The sequence below is a fragment of the Dasypus novemcinctus genome, chromosome 19 (assembly GCF_030445035.2).
Source record: "Dasypus novemcinctus isolate mDasNov1 chromosome 19, mDasNov1.1.hap2, whole genome shotgun sequence".
Lineage (NCBI taxonomy): Eukaryota > Metazoa > Chordata > Mammalia > Cingulata > Dasypodidae > Dasypus > Dasypus novemcinctus.
Window position 1 is genome coordinate 30,778,460 of NC_080691.1, and position 18,021 is coordinate 30,796,480.

An 18,021-nucleotide genomic window follows, 5' to 3' on the forward strand; every position below is an offset into this window, starting at 1 on the left:
AAAACAGATGAGGGAGCCACAGCAGGGGTGGGATGGGGGGGATAAAGACATCTTTTTTAAAAAAAGGAATTATACAGGATTATCCATAAGGGCATGCTTTCATGCATACATTTCTAGAAGAATAGAAAACTAGTTTCGGGAAGCAGATGTGGCTCAACTGATAGAGCATCTGCCTACCATATGGAGGGTCCAGGGTTCTATACTTAGGGCCTCCTGACTGGTGTGGTGAGCTGGCCTATGCACAGTGCTGCCGCGCACGCGCGCCAAGGAGTGCTGTGCCATGCAGGGGCACCCCCACATAGGGGAGCCCCACACGCAACGAGTGCACCCAGCAAGGAGAGCCGCCCCACGTGAAAAAAGTGCAGCCTGCCAGGAGTGGCACCGCACACAGGAGTGGCACCCAGCAAAATGATGCAACAAAAAAAGACGCAGTTTCCCAGTGCTGCCTGATAATACAAGCAGGCAAAGAACACACAGCGAATGGACACAGAACAGACAATGGGGGGAAGGTGGGAGAAATAAATAAAATAAATCTTTAAAAAAAAAAAGAAAACTAATTTCAAGTTTTCTGGGGGGGAAGACTGCAGGATCAGAAATGACAAAAATTCTTAATTTGTGTATCATTTTGTGCTACTTGAATTTACTGTTGTAAAACATTAGCACATTTTGTGTGATGAATCTGGACTCAGATGGGATCTCCCTTCATAAGACTTCCATGCTAATGTGCTGGAGGTGCAGTTAATGTTGGGGTTTAAGATATATTTAGGGGATTTGAATCTCTGGACTGACAATGTGATAGCCAGATCCTGAGCCTCAACAGACTCCAGCACCTACAATCTGATTTATTGGACTTACCACACTCAGCTAAGATGGAGGTGAAGAAGGACAACCACCACACCATGGAGCCTAGAGTGATTACAACTGAAAATGGGAGGATTGCATCCAGCATCCAGGTGGAATCTGAGCCTCCTCTTGACATAAAGGTGCAATGGACACAACCAATCCAGTGTCCACATAGAAGAGGTGGCATTGGATTGGGAAAAGGGGACATAATGGACAAAGGGTATGGGGAAAGGCAGGAAGAGATGAGAGGTGGAGGCGTCTTCGGGACATGGAGCTGCCCTGGATGGTGCTTCAGAGGTAATCACCGGACATTGTAAATCCTCACAGGGCCTACTTGATGGAATAGAGGAGAGTATGGGCCATGATGTGAACCAATGTATATGAGGTGCAGAGGTGCCCAAAGATGTACTTACCAAATCCAATGGATATGTCATGATGATGGGAACGAGTGTTGTTGGGGGGGGGGAGAGGGGGGGTGGGGGGGGTGGGGTTGAATGGGACTTCACATATATATTTTTAATGTAATATTATTACAAAGTCAATAAAAAATAAAAAAATTAAAAAAAAAAAACATTAGCACATTTTGTGTGATCTACGTATCTTTAAGAATGAAAAAAATTTAAAAATTTAAATAATCAATTATTTTTAAAAATTAGCACAATATAATAAAAACTAGAGGGATGAAACATAGCACTCTACTATGTATCCACTAAAAACTGATGTATAATGTCTTTAATTGGGGTCAAAGAAAGATGTTCAAAATATATTAAACAGAAAAAAAGCAGAAAACAAAATACCATTTGCCACTTTTTTTTTTAAGATTTATTTATTTATTTAATTCCCCCCCTCCCCCAGTTGTCTGTTCTCTGTGTCTATTTGCTGCATCTTGTTTCTTTGTCCGCTTCTGTTGTCGTCAGCGGCAAGGGAAGTGTGGGCGGTGCCATTCCTGGGCAGGCTGCACTTCCTTTCACGCTGGGCGGCTCTCCTTACGGGCGCACTCCTTGCGGGTGGGGCTCCCCTACGCAGGGACACCCCTGCGTGGCAGGGCACTCCTTGCGCGCATCAGCACTGCGCATAGGCCAGCTCCACAGGGGTCAAGGAGGCCTGGGGTTTGAACCCCGGACCTCCCATGTGGTAGACGGACGCCCTAACCACTGGGCCAAGTCCGTTTTCCCACCATTTGCCACTTTAATGCTACTTTCATATATGTAATACACACACATTTGTGTGTGCACGCACATACACACACACACCAGAAAAATACTCTGATATAACATTACAGATCACTGAGGGAAGGAACAACTCTTCAGTAAACAGTGCTGGAACTACATTCCTACCTTACCTATCAATTAAAAAGTAATAACTCTAGATGGATTAAAAACTTATATATGAAAGGCAAAGCATTAAACCTTCACCCTAACTCTAACCTATCATATTTACAGAAAAATAGAGAATATCTTTAAGATTTTGGGCTAGAGAAGGATTTATGACACAAAGCATTTACCATAAGAGAGACTTGATTACTCCTAGGTTTAAACCCTAGGTAAACTCTTAAACACAGGCACCAGGAATAAGTACCTGAATGGTTAACAACAGAACTTGCCCAAATAGCCCCAAACTGGAAACCTAAATATCCTTCAACAGAAGATAAATAAATGATGGAATATTCATACAATGGAACATTATACTGGAAATGAGGACACAACAATAGGGTCACATCTCTGAAACAATACTGACTGAAAAAACAAATTATAGAAAACAATATACATTATGTCATCTTTATAATACTCAACTTCATAAAAATAAAACTGAATAATTTGTAGTTTAGTGAAACAAAAAATGTAGTGAAACTGTTTTGTTTTTTTTTTAAGCAAGGGACATAGGCAAGATACAAACTCCCTGGAAATTGGCACCCTGTTGGTAGGCCTCACCAATAATACATGTTCCAGAATTCTTTATCTCAAACCCTGTGGCCAGAGGTATTTCAGGATAATGTTGGGTTGTTTTTGTTTTGTTTTGGGTTTTTTCAAAAAATAACACAGTATATATAGTAAAGATTGCCTAATATATCTAGCAAGGTCTCAGGCAGGATCCCACATCAAACATACAAATATTTCTGCAAAGTGGATGAAGAGTCACACTAAGTGGGATTAAACAGATATTGTAAATAACCTCATGCAAGTTAAGGCTGACATCTGCTATCAAAAGAAGCCTAGGGAAGCAGATTTGGCCCAACGGATAGGGCATCCGCCTACTACCTGGGAGGTCGAAGGTTCAAACCCAGGGCCTCCTGACCCATATGATGAGCTGGCCCACGTGCAGTGCTCATGTATGCGAGGAGTGCCATGCCATGCAGGGGTGTCCCCTGCATAGGAAAGCCCCACGCACAAGGAGTGCGCCCCATAAGGAGAGCTGCCCAGCGCGAAAGAAAAGTGCAGCCTGCTCAGGAATGGTGCCGCACACACGGAGAGATGACACAAAAGATGATGCAACAAAAAACAAGGCAGAGATTCCAGGTGCCACTGACAAGAATACAAGTGGACACAGAAGAACACACAGCGAATGGACACAGAAAGCAGACAATTGGGGGGGGGGGGGGTGGCAGGGAAGGGGAGAGAATAAAAAAATAAATAAATCTTTAAAAAAAAAAAAAGAAGCCTAAATTAGGCTTTACCACCAGTAGAATTATTTAGCCCATAGGACCGGAAGTATAAATAAGGCTTCCAGTTCTTTCCTTACTGGTACTAGTAACTTGGAGCTTAGTCAGTATAGATAGTACACCCAGTTGAGAACAGGTGAAGTAGTCCTTAAATATTTGTAATACCAACAAATCAAAGCATTTTTAAATCAACAACTAAAAGACAGTCTTTCTTAGTAAGGCTAAGGCTTTCAAGCACATTTCATAAATGAAGTTAATGAACAAAGTGCGAAAATATGAAATGTTTAAACTACCAAAATCGTAATGTATACCACAACTCAACACAGCCAGAATGATAGCTGATGGAACATTTATTAAAACATTAAGGTCCCCAATAGCCAGTGATATACAATCCAATTGTTAAATCTTGTGAAAGCATTTGTGTCTAATATGGAGATCCGGGTAAAAATATTTTTTTAAACTATTGTCACTGGGGCACTGATCAGTCTTCTTACCTCCACCTGATCGTTGAGGCAATATTTAAGAACTAATTATGGACCAGGGGTCACAACTCGAATGCTTTCAAGAAGCTAAAAAATAATATAAACTAGTGATGCAGATTTCAGTATATGGCAACAGAAAGTGGTGGGAACCAAGACAAATTAGAGAATGTATGCTATAAGTAAAAGCATTTAATCCTTCTAATAATCAAATAATTGATTAACACACACTGTCTGTACCATGGCTCACTCTGAAATCTACTTTCTCTGAAAGTAGTCTTAATTTGCTGGCATCTGACACCAGTCTCTAACATCGAAAACTCCTGAAAGAGAGAGGATTCTTTTTAAAGATTTATTTATTTATTTCTCCCCCTCCTGCCCCAGTTGTCTGCTCTTTGTGTCCATTCTCTGTGTGTTATTCTGGGTCCACTTCCGGAGAGAGGATTCTTTTTATTTTAGTTACTACAGTGGAGTCCAATAGGCATAAAGTCATTCATTAAAATAAAGATCAGCACTGCAATCTTGTCTATCTAACCAAGTGAGCTAAATGGTCAGATAGTACAAGCAGTATATAACTGATAAGGAACAGACCAAAGCAGACCCTGAACCTCTAGAACAATTAGAATAAGGACCAAACAGCAAACAGATTTCTTTAATTTGCTAAGAACTCTAGTACTTGATGCATACCTAACCATGAGGGTGAGGAATTTTTTTTCCTTCTTGCTACCAACTAATCTCTACCCACAATAAAAAATGAGCTAAATTTAAAAAAATAAAAATTTAAAAAAAGAAAAAAATCTGAAATGTAAGGAACTTTTCTATCTGTATCCCTCTAAATGCATTTAACTAAATAGGCTCATTAACCTAAAGATTACATTAAAATCTCACAGAGAGCTTAAAAGGATCCTCTCCCATGCTAAAACAAACAACAATATACAATTGAAAAATAAAAAATATAGACGAATCAGACAGATTACGGACCCATCTGTTTTTCCTAAAGTTACACAGATCATTTATATTTAGGTCTTAAGTTCTCAGATCCTCCAGAACTATTGTTCAATACTGTATGGTCTCCACTAGACACACAGCTACTGAGCACTAGAAATGTGGCTAGTTTGAATTAAGAAAAGACTCTGTATTAGGGGAAAAATAAAATAAAATGTCTCAATTTTTAGACTGATTACATATAACCAATATTTTATACATTAGGTTAAAATACATTATTAAAATTAATTTCACTTGTTTCTTTTTACTTTTTAATGTGGCTACTACTATAAAACTTTAAATTACATATGTGGTTCACATTATATTTCCATTTGGACAGTGCTGCTCTACAAAATGTTATATTTATAACAATTCCTCTAGTGATTATCTTCATGGCATGGAACTGATAAACAAGGAAAAAAACAATAACAAATAAACAAAAACTTCAGTCATTAAACCAGTCTCAAGTCTACCCTATTGATGATGCAGCAGGTTGCCAGAGTAATTTGGTCATTTTCTTACCCAAAGGGAGGGAAGTAATTGAGGCTAATATCTTCCTAAATGATTCTAGTATATAAAAGAATTAAGGAATAGCCTGAATAAAAATCTGTGAGCAAAATCTTCTATTAATCTTTATTTCTAGATACTAGATTTTTCAATAACTAAAACTGAGATTCAACTTTGGTAACATACTGTTAAGGACAAACAGGACTGACATATTTTAAGCCACTTTTTCTATATATAAATCCCTTATAAAATACAAACATAATAAAAATTAACATCCACAATAAGATACCACTTCACATCCACTTGGATGGCAATAATCAAAAAGATAGACAACAAGTGTTGAGGAGGATGCAGAGAAACTGGAACCCTCATCATATAGTTCTAGTGGGAATGTAAAATGGTACAGCTACTTTAGAAAACAATTTGGCAGATCTCCAAAATATTAAACACAGAGGTACCACATGACCCAGCCATTCCACTCCTAGAAATAAAAACATATACCCACATTTGGGAGGGAAGCGGATGTGACTCAAGCAGTTGAGCACCTGCTTCCTACATGGGAGGTCCTGAGTTCAGTTCCCAGTGCCTCCTAAAAAAAATAAACAACAAGCAAAACAACTGAAAAACCAACTGGTACCTAAAAAATAGAATGTCTCTGAAATCTGTGATGCCAGAACCAGATGCTCTCAATGGCTATTGGAACAAGCTAAAACTGCCCTACTGACACATTATGAACTTGGTAAATCTAAACCGAAGCACAAAGCTGGAGTTTCAGAGATGTATAGGGCCTTTTGTACCTTTACTACATAATGACTGGGGTTCCATTGTCCACATCAAGGCATCATCAGGTGATGCTTTCTCCCCAAAGCCCTGCTGTCAGTGATCCTACCTCTCTGTCACATAGCAAGGCACATAGTGGTGTCTGCTGGTCTCTATCTTCTCTTCTGGGTTTCAATACTTTCAGCTTCTGGCCTCAGTGGCTTTCTTTTTTTTTCTCTCTCTCTCTCCCTCTGTATTCATCCCATTTATAAAAGACTCCAGTAAGAGGATTAAGACCTACCATGGACCATGCCTTAACTGAAGTAACTCCATCAAAAGGTCCTACTTACAATAGGTTTACACCCACAGGAACTGACTGACTTTAAGAACATGATTTCCTGTTTCAAACCACCACAACTAGGTTACACCTAATTGTGACCTAAGATTGAAGCAATGCTCTACCTATGAAATTTAAAATATGCACACACAAACCCAAGAGATTTTTTTAAAAAGCTGGTCCTTTCCTAATAATCATTAATAAGCAAGAGACAAGGAATGAGTTAGAAGATAGTCTTTTAGAAAAGATTAAGGTAAAATAGTTCCTATTTTAAAAACTGTTTTTGACTTTTTAAACAAAAGCTTAGATACTGATACAAGTAATTTGAATTTCAGAAATAGACAAAAAAAAAAGAAACATTAAATTGCTCAGAAGTTAGTTTCCATATAACTTAAAGTTTGTGACATCTCATATCTACAAAATATTTTCATTTGAGCATGTTACTGGAATTTTTCCCCTAAAATTGTTTTGTTAACCAGTGATTGCCATTGTTTACAAAAACATATATATGTGATATGTGTATGTGTAACATGGCATAGCTACATTTTTTCAGTTTTACACACATATATATTTCATTTGGAGATAACATATAAATAAATTGGTTAGAGTAGTCTACGACCAAGTTCCAGGAGGACCAAGTTCCAGGAGAAGACTAGCTATAAATTAAGATAACTATACTAAAGGACCTGTAGTCTTTTGTAGTAAATGGCTCCCTTATCTATTCAGTTCCTGGGATGAGCCAGTTTTGTTCTCTAGATGTTTTCTGGATGTTAGGAAGTTGGGCAAAACTGGCTGCAATATTTGACCCAATCTGACAGTAACAATTTTACTCTTGTATTTTCTTCAAAGAGCAATGAGATGTTAAGAAGGTATTCTCTCCTCTCTTCTTATGCCCCGTCATCATATTTTCAGGGAACTATCCCTAACAAATTTGATATGGGTCTCTCCATGCTGCCTTTAAAATATTCATCTTTAGAAAAAAAAATTCTGAGCACCTACTACATGTAAAGTCATTGTACCATGAAATTAATGACTTGAATCCTATCCTTACACAGTTCACTGTTAGGGTGGTATGAGAAAATCCTAAGTCCCACATATGAAAGGAACAGATAAGAGCTATAAGCATCAGAAAAGTATTTTTCCTGGGCCAACCAGAGGACCTATTAAGAGGGGACTGCATTTCAGCTGGACCTTAAAAGATGGGTAGGCCATACCCATTTAGAGACTTGGGAGAAAGATCAACCATGTAAGAATCCGTTTAAATAAAAGCACATAGGCCAGCTACTTAGGGAAACACTGAGTGATTCCATTTGGCTGAAATAAGTATTTTAAAGAAAATATAAGGAAGAGGAGTTATAAGGTCAGACTGTTTAGAAAGTCAGACTAAAAGAGGGTGGATTTTATAGGCAATGAAAAGCCCCCAGAACATTCAAATACAATACAACCCAAACTAGTGACAATGTAAAGACCCAGAGAAGATTACTACGTGGACACACCAAGCAGATCCCATATTAAGTTCTCTTCACAACTCTTAGCTGAAATTCATGATTTTAAAAAGTAGAGATCTCTGAACAAACCACAGTACTTTCTCATAAAAAAACAATTTCGTGCTCCATTCAGCAGCACATACTAAAACTGTAATGACACAGAGAAGATTAGCAAGGCCCCTGTACAAGGATGATATGCAAATTTGTGAAGCATTCTATATTTTTACAAGCAAGACAGTGAGCTGGCGCAACAGGCTGGCAAGGCAAGCTGACGCAATGAAATGACACAATTAGAGACGTAACAAGCTGAGAGCAGAGGTGACTCAAGCAACTGGGTGCCTCCCTCCCACATGCCAGCAGTTCTCAGTGCCTCCTAAAAAAAAAGACAAGCAGACACAGAGAGCACACAACCAACAGACACAGAGCACAGACAGCGAGTGGAAAACAACGGTGGGGGAGCAGGGATAAATAAATAAAGTGCTTAATGAAAAAAAAAATCTCTTCTCTTTCCAAGATCAATTTCTCTCACTTTTTTTTTTTTTTTTTGAGGTACTGGGTTGGGGAGGGACCTGGAACCTCATATGTAGGAAGCCAGTGCTCAACTACTGAGCCACATCGGCTCCCCTGAGTTGGCTTTTTTGTTTGTTTGCTTGTTGTCTGTTCTTTTGTTTGTTTTTAGGAGGCACTGGGGACAGAACCTAGAACCTCCCATCCATGTGGGAAGCAGGCAATCAACAGCTTGAACCACATCCACTCCCCCAACTTCTCTATCTGCCTCTAAATATGTAATTCTCATTCTTGTAAAAAAAAAAAAAACACTAAAAACCCTTTATAATCCCATACTAACCATCCTCTTTCCTTACTTCTTTCACAACTTTTCTTAAACAAATGGTCAGTATCCAAAAATTCCTGTGTTTCTTCATTACCTATCCCCAATGTGGTTTCACTCTCATTACTCTGATCTTTATTACTGCCCTTTCAACAAAGACTTCCTCTGTAAATTCAATAGCCTACTTTTCCTTCATTCTCTTTGAACCCTGTAGCTTTTTACACTCCTGCCCCTAAAAAAAAAATCCTCTTGGGCCTTTTCTTTCATCTTCAGTGCCCTTTCCTAATTATCCTACCTCTGATGGAGCTTCCTGTGACTCCTCTTCTTCCTCCCATTTCTCAACTTTGACTTTCCCTGATTCTCAATTTCTGGTCTCCCTTTCTTTGCTTTCTACACTCTGATCTTATCAACTCTCAATTAACTCTAGTCAGTTTAGCTGTGGTCCCTGGGAGACATTTCTAAAGATGTCTACACTCCATCAGTGGCTTACATGAGAGAATTTGTTCTTTGAAACTAATTTTTTTTTTTTTTTTTTTTTAAAGATTTATTTATTTATTTAATTTCCCCCCCTCCCCTGGTTGTCTGTTCTTGGTGTCTATTTGCTGCGTCTTGTTTCTTTGTCCGCTTCTGTTGTCGTCAGCGGCACGGGAAGTGTGGGCGGCGCCATTCCTGGGCAGGCTGCTCTTTCTTTTCACGCTGGGCAGCTTTCCTCACGGGCGCACTCCTTGCACGTGGGGCTCCCCCCACGCGGGGGACACCCTTGCGTGGCACGGCACTCCTTGCGCGCATCAGCACTGCGCATGGCCAGCTCCACACGGGTCAAGGAGGCCCGGGGTTTGAACCGCGGACCTCCCATATGGTAGACGGACACCCTAACCACTGGGCCAAAGTCCGTTTCCCCTGAAACTAATTTTTACATCTAAGAGTGGGGATATTTTTGCAAGCATTTTTGAAAAATGAATGCAGATTTCTAAAGTTTAAAAAGTCAGATCATATAGTCAAAGGTTTAAAAGCCTAGGTTGTGAGGCAAAGTTTGGAAGGTCAAGGTAGACCACTCTGGTCAAAAACTAAAACAGGGAAACAACAAAATAAAGTGAGGCACTGTATTTAGGTCAACATGTCTGAATAATCAAATTGTAGACACAATTAACAAAACTTTGCTACACATGTCCTATTTAGGTCAAGAGTGAAGTTCCAAGCCTGGGGCGCTCAAATAAAGGGAAATGGGAGTGCCTGACTGGACTGGTAGTGGGGTAAGGAAACCCGATAAGAAACTGCTTAACAGTCCCGCCCCTTTGGCATTTCAGTAGGGGAGTAAAGGTTCCTGTGCATTTCAAAGAAAACCAAGAAAGACACACCACTGTTCTTCCTCCATTGGAGTAGGTTATGAAGAAAATTCTTCAAAAGATCAAAATAAACCTATCCTATGGAAAAACTTAGCTCTTATTCAATTCACAATTCTTCTTTGTTTTGTGGAAAGTAGTGATGGACTATGAAACTTGTGACTAAAAGGAAATCTGATAACACATTTCAAAAGCAACAGTATAAGTCAATACAATTTGCAAACTCTTATTATTTCTATTCCTTTTTTATTTGGTACTCCCAGTAGAAGGATGAGAGCATGGACATCTCAAAGCTTAAATGCTGGTTAAATTATGAAACCAGAAAAATCATCTATCTGAAACCTATAATGTAAAGAACAAATCGCTTGCCTTTATGGCACTTTCCAATTTACAAAGCATTTTCACATACATTATATCATTGTCTATTCACCACAAACCTGTGGAGTAAGATAAGCACAACCATTGTATAAACTGTTAACACTGGGACTAAGACATGGCTAGGTCCTAGCTAATCAGAGATGAAAACTGCCCCCCAAGGAAATATTTCCTGATTCAAAGAAACCAAAACAGTATTAGATCCTCTTATCTTAGAATTTTACATGAAAATTTAATGACAGTAGTGTAAAACAGAAATGAATATCTTTTAGGTGATCGCTTAAATTCAATATAATTCACAAACATGAAAAAACGAAAACAAAAAAAAAACTCTACTTCAGAGCATTTTTTAAAATCCTTTACTGTTCTTCACTATCAACACTGGGACTTCAAAATAGGGATTATCAAGTTTTCCTACCAGGTTAGGGAAGGAACTCTATAAACTCATTAGAAAATGGGATTTTTCCATAAGGTCTCAGGCCTTACGGAAAATATATTCATTGATCTAATGCCTCAAAAATATCTATAAACCTAACTTTTTAAAAGTGGCTTAATCTAGTTTTACCACAACAATTGAGATTATTTTAATCTATGGCCCTAGTGAATATCTGATCCACCCATTAATAAAATTCAAGAGGTAATTTTTCACAAGGATCCTGGAGGCTAACTATAGATTTTCCCTGTAAAACTGAATTCAGTCACCTGGAGTCCCTCTAGATACCTAATAGGTTAAAACAGAAGAGAAGCACTCTTCTAGATCTAATCTCTAATCTTTAAGCACCAGAAAATAGGCTATAAAAAACTCCAAGTTGCAAATGTTTCTTCATTTATAATAAAACATATTTTTAACACCAAAAATAAGGTATTAAAGTTCAGAAACATCTCAAAAATACACTACAGAATTTTAAGAATCAAATTAAACTCATGGCTTTTAAGTCATGAACAGCAATTACATAGTTTCAGATGCAAAATATAACCAATGAAAATAGCACTTGGTTAGACACTCTTTTCTTAGGACATATCTTGATTTCTCATAAAACAGTTTGATGAAATATATAAGAATGATGAAAACTAAATATTAATGTTGAAATAAAATGCAATTATATAGAACTATATAACACCTCACAATTCAATGGCAGTTGTCTTTAAAATGATCAGGGAAGCAAACGTGGTTCAACAGGTAGAGCATCCATCTGCCTACCATATGGGAGGGTCCAGGGTTCAAGACCCAGGGCCTCCTGACCTGTGTGGTGAGCTGGCCCCTGTGCAGAGCTGCCACACGCAAGGAGTGCTGTGCCAAGCAGGGGTGCCCATGCGTGGGGGTGCCCCACACACAAGGAGCGTGCCCTGCAAGAGAGCCACCCTGCGTGGAAAAAGCACAGCCCGCCTAGGAGTGGCACCTCACACACAGAGAGCTGTCACAGCAAGATGATGCAACAAAAAAAAGAGACGCAGTTTCCCGGTGCCACCAAGGGTACAAGGAGACACAGAACACACAGCGAAGGGACACAGAGAACAGACAATGAGGGGAATGGGAGAAAAATAAATTAATTTTAAAAAATAAAATAAATTATGACATAGAAATTTATTTTGAAATATGCATGAGCATTAGGCATTTCAATTCTTAGTACTACTTGGTTATAAACTCTCAGTTTTTTCCTTCCTTTTTTTCCCTTCCTCTAAAATCTTTATAGCAAACATTCAGGGGAATGATTTAAATACAAACTCATGGTGTTAGCTTTGGTTAATTTTAGTTTAAATCACACATCACCAAAACAACATCATAGCCCTTTAACTTAACTATGGCAAAACATATTTTTAAAATAACAGGCAAATTTTCTAAAGTCTATCAAGCTAGACACACATTTTCGACTAAATTTCTTTCTGGAAAACCTTCCTCAGATACAATAATCACAAGGTATATACCCAACAGTAATCCGAATGTAGAACGACTCCATTAGTTCTGGAGATATGTATTATTTTTCATTCTCCAGTTTAGCACTATGTATTTGCAAACACTTTACATGATAGTGACCATTATCACAATATATCATCTCAAGACAATGTAGTCCTTAGATTAGATCTTAAGATAAGTTACACAGGGGAAAGCATTCTCACTCATTTGTTCAGTAAATATTTGCCAACCACCTATTATGTGCCAGGAACTGGAAACAGTACCAAAATAGAAAGGGTCTTGCCCTTGTATAACTTCTACTCTAGTTTATTATCTGTTATCCCTCAGACACACATACAAAGCCTGTCCATAAAGAGTGGTACTAAGAAATTTTAATTTTATTCTTAGTATAACCAAAACCCACTGAAGAGATTTAAGCAGAGTACTGGTATGATCTGACTTAGAAAGAGGAGGTCCGCTCTGGCTACTGAATAGAGAATGAACTCTTGAGGACCAACAGCAGAAGGGGGAATCCAGCAAGGAGGCTAATACAGGAACTCAGGCAAAGAAGCGTGAGCTGGCTTAGAGTAATGGTTGTGGAACAAAAGTGGACAGATTCAGTATCAGAGCCTTGGTTTCAAGAGGGCTTAACTTTGAAGCCTTTTACCATTTACATCCTTAGGCAAGTTAAACCTTTTGAACCTCAGTTTCCTTACAGCAGTGCTTCTAAAGCCCAAGTACTCAGAAAAGACAATTAGTCAATCCTCATCATTCAGAGATTCTTTATTTGCAAATTCACCTACTTACTAAAATTTACTTTACCCCAAAAATCATTACTTACAATGCTTTTGCAGTTAATTCATGGACACATACAAAAAACGTGAGTCACCTGACAGGCACAATCCCAGGTTGAACAAGGTAACATGCTACCATGTTGTTTCAGTTCTCACACTGTAAAGTTTCCTTCTTATGGCATATTTAGTGCCACATTTCTCACATTTTTGAACTTTTTCTTGGTGATTTTACTGATTAAAATGCCCCCCCTCCCATGGGTTCAATCCCCGGTACCGCCTAAAAAAATAAATCAATAAACATATAAAATGGCCCCCAACCTTGGCGGGCTCTATCTAGGAATACATGATAATCTATTGCCCCAATAGAACACAGTTATACTCATTTACAAATCCCCTAATCATGATTCTTTTTTTTTTTTTAATATTTATTTATTATTTTTTTTTAATTACATTAAAAAATATATATGAGGTCCCATTCAACCCCGCCGCCCCCGCCCACCACTCCCCCCACAGCAACACTCTCTCCCATCATCGTGATACATCCATTGCACCTGGTAAGTTCATCTCTGAGCATCACTGCACCCCATAGTCAATGGTCCACATCATAGCCCAGACTCTCTCACGTTCCGTCCAGTGGGCCCTGGGGGGATCTACAGTGTCCCGTAATTGTCCGTGAAGCACTATCCAGGACAACTCTACGTCCCGAAAACGCCTCCACATCTCATCTCTTCCTCCCGTTCCCCACACCCAGCAGCCCCCATGGCTACCGTTCCCACACCCATTCCACATTTTCTCTGTGGACATTGGATTGGTTGTGTCCATTGCACACCTATGTCAAGTGAGGGCTTAGATTCCACATGGGTACTGGATGCACTCTTCCCGCTTCTAGTTGTAGACACTCTAGGCTCCATGTTGTGGTGGTTGACCTTCTTCAACTCCATGTTAGCTGAGTGGAGTAAGTCCAATAAGTCAAAGTGTAGGAGCTGAAGTCTGTTGAGGCTCTGGGCCTGGGTGTCATATTATCAGTCCAGAGATTCAAATCCCCTACATATATCTTAAACCCAGCACCAACTACAATTCCAATAAAGTAGCATGCAAGTCTTGTGAAAAGAGATCCCCTCTGAGTCCATTTCCATCACGCAGAAACACCAGCTCCAAAGAAGGGCCATCTGTCATGGCAGTGAACCCCTTCTGCCATGACCATAGAACCCGTGGGTCTCTTTATCCCTCAAAAGAACCAATACCTGGGGTTGTATCTACCTTATCTGTCTCTTGGACTCTGTTCAGTTGTACATAGGGGTAATCATGATTCTTATACTTTTATTTGAACCTATAATTTTCAATTTACTTGTTAAATATAATCTCAGGAACTTAAATCTTCAGATTGTTCCTATGCCAGTTGGGCCCTGAATCCCATCAGGTATATGGCCAATTCCTACTCTCCAGTTCTTCAGGCTTGCTCTGGACAACTAACAAAACGATGATGATGTACCAGCCGTATTCCAAAAGCAAGGAGTATCTTCAACTGCAAGCGAAACAATTCCATTCCTCTGCCCCATAATATCTATGTCCCTGCCCCATAATATCTATGTCCCTTCTCAGCCTAAAGCAATCAGAGGAGACATCGTCCCCAAATCCTCAAGACTGAGGAAAGGACAAAAATAAGGGGGGAATGTAATTGATGACTAAAGCAGATTTATTATTTTTGTAGTTATTATCTTGCATTAACTGAATAACTTGTAACATTGATATAAAAAAATAAATTTTTAAATTAAAAAAAAAATTGCCCCCAAGTGCAGTGCTGAAGTGTTGTCTAGCATTTCTAATTGCAAGGTTGTGATATACCTTCCAGAGAATATATGTGTGTTAGATAAGCTTCTTTTGAGATTGAGTTAAAGTGTTGTTGGCAATGAGTTGAATACTAATGAATCAACAATATACTAAATAAGGTGTCTTTAAACAGAAACACACATAAAACAAAGTTATATGTTAATGGGCTGACAAAATTGTTGTGACCCAGAGGCTCACAGGAACCTCACCATGCATTTCCCCTAGGAGCAATGGTTAAGTATCCACTAATTTAGTGTTCATGCTAACTTTAAAGAGCATAGCTACCACGAATAATGGGAATCAACTGTATTACGATAATACTTTGGTAACTAAATTCACTTAAAAGGGATTCTTTTCCACCTCCATCAACGTCAACTCTAACATAAGTAATTTTTAACAAGGTGCAAGTGGCATTATATACAAGTACTTCACTGACTCCGTCAAGAAACAAATTTCTTTTTCTCACAGAACTTATGCTAAAACTGCTCATAAACATACATTGAGTAAGGTATTTTTCTCAAATTAATAAAAGTCTAATTTGCACCTTCAACTTGTGTTTTCACATATATTTTACCTCCTCAGTGTAGCTGAGTGAAAAGGATATAAGCAGAATTTTGTGGTTAAACCATGATGAAAACTCTGGTGTTACTACCAGTTATTTTAATGTCTTCTGCCAACAGCTTTTATTCAAAACTTTAAAAAGGATGACATTCCTCATTCTTACAGCACTAAGACATCAGGAAACAAAGAAAGTTATCAAGAGGTTCCTTTTATAAATAAATGGATAACAAACATTCATTTATCTGTAGATTCCCCTTAGGCTTAATATTCTTTCAAATAATGATGAACCACCTTGAAAATCTACTATCATATTCAGTCACCCAGTATCACTATGGGTGCTAGATAAAAAAATATGAGAAAACCCTAAGTTAGTATTATGGTCCTTACTCTTAAGGAGAGCTTAAAATCTATGAGGAGACTAAGTATATACATATGAATAGCAAGGAGTGATGCAGACAAAACTACAAGTATTAAAAATAAACATGAAATTAAATCTAAAAAACATATAAAATTAAAAAATTAACAGATGACTTTCAGGGGTGGTCAGAAAATGCTTCACAGCTAGGTGGAATTTGAGCTAGGTCCTGAGGTAACAGAATTTTAACAGAATTTTCCAGCTAGAGAGGAAGCTCAGAAATGAAGGTACAGCATGAATTTACACATAGGAGCTTTTTCTAACTTTTTATTATGAAAAATCTCAATATGCAAAAGTAGACAGAATAATCAACATCCATGTCTCACTGGGTTTCAAAAATTATCAACTCCCAACCAATTCTTTTGTTTTTGTTTTAGGAGGCACAGGGAATTGAACCCAGGAACTCATACATGGGAAGCAGGCACACAACCACTTGAGCTACATCCACTCCCCAAAGAGAGTTGGGTTTTGTTTGTTTGTTTTTAGGAGGTACTGGGGATCAAATCTAGAACCTTATACATGAGAAGGAGGCACTCACCTACTTGAACTACATCCACTCCACAACTCATGACCAATTTTTTTTTTTTTTTTAGATTTTATTTTTATTTATTTAATACCCCTCCCCTCCCCCGGTTGTCTGTTTTCTGTGTCTTTTTGCTGCGTCTTGTTTCTTTGTCCGCTTCTGTTGTCGTCAGCGGCACGGCAAGTGTGGGCGGTGCCATTCCTCGGCAGGCTGCTCCCTCCTTCGCGCTGGGCGGCTCTCCTTATGGGTGCACTCCTTGCGCGTGGGGCTCCCCTACGCGTGGGACACCCCTGTGTAGCACGGCACTCCTTGCGCGCATCAGCACTGCGCATGGGCCAGCTCCACATGGGTCAAGGAGGCCCGGGGCTTGAACCGCGGACCTCCCATGTGGTAGACGGACGCCCTAACCACTGGGCCAAGTCCATTTCCCATGACCAATTTTATTTCATAATGTACTCGGCTCTCTTACATGAAAATCCTAAAGGAAACTATTTTCATATGCTTCTACATTCTTCATCAATTTCATCCTCAGACACATCTATAGTGCTACAGTAGTCTCCCCAAAGATGATTTTCCTAAAGGTCACATACAAATAAAATAAAAGACAAGTCCGTTAAAAAAAAAAAAAATCAACTCTCGATAATTTGCACAAACCAAGGGAACAGTGACAAAGATACTGCAAAATGACAGATAATCCAAAAATCAGTTTATATATACTTTTGGAAACCTTTTCTATATCATACATATTTTAGTGAAAATTAATAAAATCATGGGCAAATTCATGTCAAACAAAACAAAGCATCACAGTTGCTCAAGTATCTTGAACAAATCACTTGACCTCCTGAGTCTCAGTTTCCTCTTAAATCACTTAATTCTGGAACTTACATAAAAGAAGTTAAGGTCGAAGGAAGTATTTTAGAATAAATCTTATAAACTATCAAACTTCACAAGATAAGCCCCCTTTAACTAAGAGAACCAACCAAAATCACAGAGGCGAGTGTGTGGTCAACCTACTTAGTGAAAACACCCTCATTTTCCCGATTTCTTGACCACTGTATTTTCCACTCTTTCCAGAGGTTCTTAAACAGGAGTCCGTGAGCTTGAATAAAAATTTAAAAAATAAAATAAAACACTATTCTTGTGGCAACATGTCAGTATGAGTGTGAGTTATTTATTAAATAATACACAGTATAGTGTGGACTTAGTGGTTTTCACCTGATTGGCAAAGGGGTCCATGGAACAAAAGAGGTAAAGAACCCCTGCTTTAAACCATTCAGTCTCCGAATAGCGCAGGAAAAATAGAAAGGCAGCCATCAGGACTCTCACCTGGGCCAGACTGTAAGATGTTTGAAATTATTTACCACAGAGTATGACAGGATCACCTTTTAAACTTCACTTCTTA

The 18,021-nt window shown here is 38.7% G+C and overlaps 1 protein-coding gene and 1 non-coding gene across 2 annotated transcripts in view; one reads left to right on the forward strand and one right to left on the reverse strand.

Annotated features, from left to right (window-relative positions):
* The window catches only part of SPPL3 (signal peptide peptidase like 3), a 146,594-nt gene that overhangs the window by 126,305 nt on the left and 2,268 nt on the right, over positions 1-18,021 (reverse strand). The window lies entirely within an intron of this gene.
* On the forward strand, positions 8,178-8,280 carry LOC111765629 (U6 spliceosomal RNA). The gene has a single exon (XR_002797928.1). It is a non-coding gene; the product is annotated as a U6 spliceosomal RNA (small nuclear RNA).